The sequence below is a fragment of the Eriocheir sinensis genome, unplaced genomic scaffold, assembly GCF_024679095.1.
Source record: "Eriocheir sinensis breed Jianghai 21 unplaced genomic scaffold, ASM2467909v1 Scaffold610, whole genome shotgun sequence".
Taxonomy (NCBI): Eukaryota; Metazoa; Arthropoda; class Malacostraca; order Decapoda; family Varunidae; genus Eriocheir; species Eriocheir sinensis.
In genome coordinates, this window is record NW_026111955.1 from 60,180 (window position 1) to 65,061 (window position 4,882).

Genomic DNA, 4,882 nt, shown 5'->3' on the forward strand with positions numbered 1-4,882 from the left:
GAAATTATGGGAGAAAGCAAAAAGTATAAATCCGGCAATAACACGTGATGACGTATTCAACTTTTTGAGAAGCAATAAAACATATACATTGCATAAGCTACAGACTAAAAAATTTCCCCGGCAAAAGATAATAGCCTCAAAACCCAAAGTAATCATGGCTGCCGATTTAGCAGACGTGAGACATATAAGAAAGGAAAATAATAACATAGGCTACTTGTTAGTATGCATAGACGTGTTTTCTAGGTATATGCAAGTTGTCCCGTGTCGGAATAAAGACGCAAATACTATGCTCGTGGCCTTTAAACAAGTGGTGGAAAATAAAGATTCTGAAGGCTTACGAAGATTAAACACCGACTTGGGCACAGAATTCTGGAATCGAAAAGTAAGAAACTATTTATGTTCCCGGGGCATTAAGCTATACCGTGTGTACTCAAGTGAGATCACAGCAGCCTTGGCAGAGCGGGCCATTCGTACACTTAAAGCACGCATCTACAAGTTCATCACGTCTCAAAATTCTTCAAGATATATTGATCAGCTGCAAAACATGGTCAGTGCCTACAACCGCTCGCCCCATTCTGGACTGAAGAACAAACAAACTCCCATTGATATTCATAACTTAAAAAACCCATCTGCAATCAAACGGCAATTCCACGCAATGTATAAAAACCCGAAGCAACCATCAGTTCTCGACTGGCAGTTGGGGAAATAGTTCGCCTTGTTGGAAGTGCTCGTTCCTCTGTATTCCATAAAGGATACACGCAGCAAAATACTCACGAGCTCTTTCGCATAAAATCAATTAAACACAAGAATCGCCCAAGAACTTATCTCTTAGAAGATTTGTCTGGAGAACCAATACAGGGGATATTCTACGCGCCAGAGCTCGTCTTAAGCGCTCTGCCTGAGACATACGATATTAAAACACTGCGTTCACGAAAAAATAAAGGAAAAAAGCAGTATTTTGTATCGTGGTTGGGATACCCTGCTTCATTCAACAGCTGGATTGACGCTAATGATATTGTAGAAAATGCGTAAAAAGACACCACTCCTCAGTGCACACAAAAACTTTGTCTTACTTTTGAAGAAATTAAAAGTAAAAGATAGAAACCGTGCTATTAAGCAAGCAGCTCGAGAACAAAAATTGAACTGTATATCTGAAATATTTTCCAATTTGTTAAAGAAGCACCTCACCCTCAATAGCAAAGTTATCAAGAAATTACGTAACTATCGGGAAGACATACGTGCCATAGCTAGAAAGAAAACTCCTCTCCATAAGAAAAGACTTATATTGACATCGAGACGGGGCGGTAATATATTAGCTGCTATATTACCTATTGCTAAGAAAGAAAAGTTACAAAAAAAAGAAAATATCGCGATCTGGTGTATACAAAACCACAAAACTACCACCCGTGGAACTTAGAGTCACAGGGATTAGGGAGAACAAGATATCCTCCAATCCTGAAATAAGTAATTTAATACCTCTGTATGTTAAAAGTATCGACGTGCCATACGTCAATATAATGCTTGAACGAATAAAAGACAATCCCATCGTAAAATGGGATAGCCGAGGCAACCTATTGTCTTCTGTTCGATCCTCCAATATCCTGTACATGTTGAATTTACTCTCTAATGCAAGTCAAAAACCAACGATTGCTGACATTGCTGATATAAAACACATCATTGACGCCACGGGTGTATTACCTAGCGAAATAAAAAATACGCGCGTGCGGCAAAAGATTCAGGGATCTGGTTTCACCAAACAACCATCGTTGGCAACTTACAGATGGGACCCATATTAAATCCGCTTTTCCAATGTGCTAGTGCAGTCCTACATTGTGATTCAAGAAAGAAACAGAATCATGGACGTTGTAGATACTGAACCGCGTTGGACGCGCGACTTATACAGAGGGGGCGGCGACGTCATGGAGAGAGAAATGCCGGAGGCGAGGACGAACACGCTCGGACACGGTGGTGCCCCGAGCGGGCTTATAAGAGAGAGCAGATGGGACGATGGTTCGCTACTCGTCCCTCGCCATCAGCTGAAGCGGTACTATTCATCACTCACCAGTATACCAGAGGACACCATGTCGGACGCCTACGTGTTCAACTACAAAGACGGTTCTCCTGGCGATGACATCTACCGCAACAAGACCATCATCGTTTCTTCCCTCAACTGCAGTTCCTGCTACGAAAAGAGGGGGTTTACTGGACGCCTACATGGATTATACCCGCACAGTAATCTCTACCGCGAAAGAAGCCCGATCTATCAACTGAACAGGTGTCGCTGGGAAGATCGTGGTATTCCCGGTAGTCTGCATATTCGCTATCATCCGAGTGAAAATCTCCCTTATGTGGCGTGTATCCTAACCCAATATGCTCCTGGCCGCGAACTGGAAAATAACCCTATAAACCAAGGATATCTTGAGACGTCAAGAGATCAAAATTTCATTCGTGGGGTAAAGGAAGACAGTTATGATAACCGCCTCCGCTGGTTTAAAGAGTCCATCACAAAACTGGTAGAATGGGTGATTAAAAGCAACATTACAAGTGTCGTCTTCCCCTACAATATTGCAAGCGCTGGAATTCTTTACGTGTTGTGGAAAGCTGACTACCAACCGCATATCCAAGAGGCTGCGGCTGAACTCCAACTGCATAATATATCGTGCGTCATCCTGGACAGATGGTGGACCTGCGATGAGCCTGAAACAAAATTAACTCTATCTGTGTCTCCCGAGCGAAACAGGAAGAGGAAACTGGTGGATACAGAGGACGATGCTGTGGCTGACGAATGGAAAAGAAAACGGGACGGTGCTGTAGTCGACGTGGGTCCTGAATAACTATAGCTCCAGACAATTTCCCAAAAATTATGTACATCACTAAATGTAAAATATGTCAATAAATAACAATGTAATGATGTTTAGTATGATTTACCTTCAATATGTAATTGGCATCTCGTCATGTCTACCTCTATATAATGAAATAATTATAATATTTTTGCTAGTGTCTTGCTTGCTCTAAATGGAGTCACATCATATATATGTTACCAGCATTGCGGATGGGGAAATTTACCCCAATTCCAGCACTAGCTTTACTAATAATATACAAACTCTAACATTAGACAAGGACGTGGAATATGAAGTCGGTCTACTGAACGTGTTGCTTCCCCGTCGGTATTACATTGTTAAACCGGGTGAACCAGAGTGTAGTATACACCTTGAATGTGGTATAAGACCAACGCCAGATTCAGAAGCTATTGAAAGACGCACACTGTCAAAGGCTATTAATGCTAATATCTTGTATAATGACACTGGGTATTTGCTGATGTGTGTTAACGGTATAATAACGACATTGATAAAGGAGATGGTCGATGGATACAACTACCATTTGTTGTAACCCGTAATCCGGGTCACACAGGGGAGACGACACACTGTTTGTACTAGTGACACTTGACTTAAAATTCTAGTACTTTAGGAGTATTTAAAGGAGTTCGTAAATGGGGTGATGAAACGGTGTCGCCTTTCTTATATGTATTTTATTCTACCTTAATACTACTTAATATTACAGAGGGTAAAAATATTGTTTAAACCAGCGACTGGCTTACTAGACTCAATGAGTCTTCAGGTTTTCTTTCACTATTGGTTACTGACGTTAACACTGGTATAATATTGAGTAAAAACTCACACAATAAAGTATCATAGAAATATAATCCTAAGTAAAACTAAGATAATAGAACACAATAGATATGTTAGATACGCTTTCCTCTATGGTACCACATTACTCCATACTCACAGTAGCAACGATGAATGTTCTACCCATGTTGTCTAGGGAAGGACAACTGAGTGTCCAGCAACGAACAGAGTGCTGGTTGATCTGATCTCTTGGCTGCATGAATGCTTTTTATATAGGCATGACATACATACAGACATCACGAGGGTAATACGTCAGGCGTGTGAGTCATACATCAAACTCACACCGAGCTCATACAATAATCTACCTAACCGACATGCTTAATTCACGCGGTGACGCAGCTTTGTTTTCATAACATTTTGTTCCGCGGTTGATCGTGTTTTGGCCGCGGTTGATTGTGTTTGGCTTAGAGAGATAAGCGGGTGCGTTAATGGGCAATTACAATTGTGTATAGGTTGGTAAATGAACAGTGCGTGTGGGGACAATCATGTCTTGGAGTCCGTGTTGTGTTTTAGCGGTCGATACCGCTGTTGTCATCGGAAAATATTGCCGGTGAAGATGATGATGACACGAGTGGTGTCGCGGCTCGCGGGGCACCACATACCCCCCCCGGTAAAATCACGCCACGTCCTCGTGGCACGAAGCGTTCCGCCCGGCGGACGACCATGGAGGGCCAAGACGGGGATGGCGGGATCGTGGGGGAGGAGGCCTGCGAGAGACGGGACCTGAAGAGACAGAAGAAGGCCACCCCACCGGCGACGAAGACGACGCCGAGGAGGAGCAGCCACCCCCACCAAGGGAGGAAGGGGTCGAAGGCGGGGACCGGAGAGACGGATTCCTGGAGCGCGTGAAGTGCAGGAGGGAGGTCCAGCGGGGGGGCCAGAGACGACCCGGGCGACGGCGGCGGGGAGGGGAAGGGGCCAAGGGGAGTCTTGGCCAGGAGCGATGAGACCACGTCACGTCCGATGTGGAAGGGGGCGCGATGAACCGTCAGCGGGGCGTCACCGTCCATAGTAGCAGAGGCAGGGAGGCTGAAGGCGTCGGAGTGGGCACTACAGCCCATACCGAGGCTGAGGAGACCCGTCCCGTTGATGGTCTGCCTGTATTTGGAGACCGGGCTGTCCGGGCAGACCATGGTGACCACCTGGGGAGTATCGGTAGCGAAGACCCAGCCCGCAGGAGACGGGATGAAGACCGG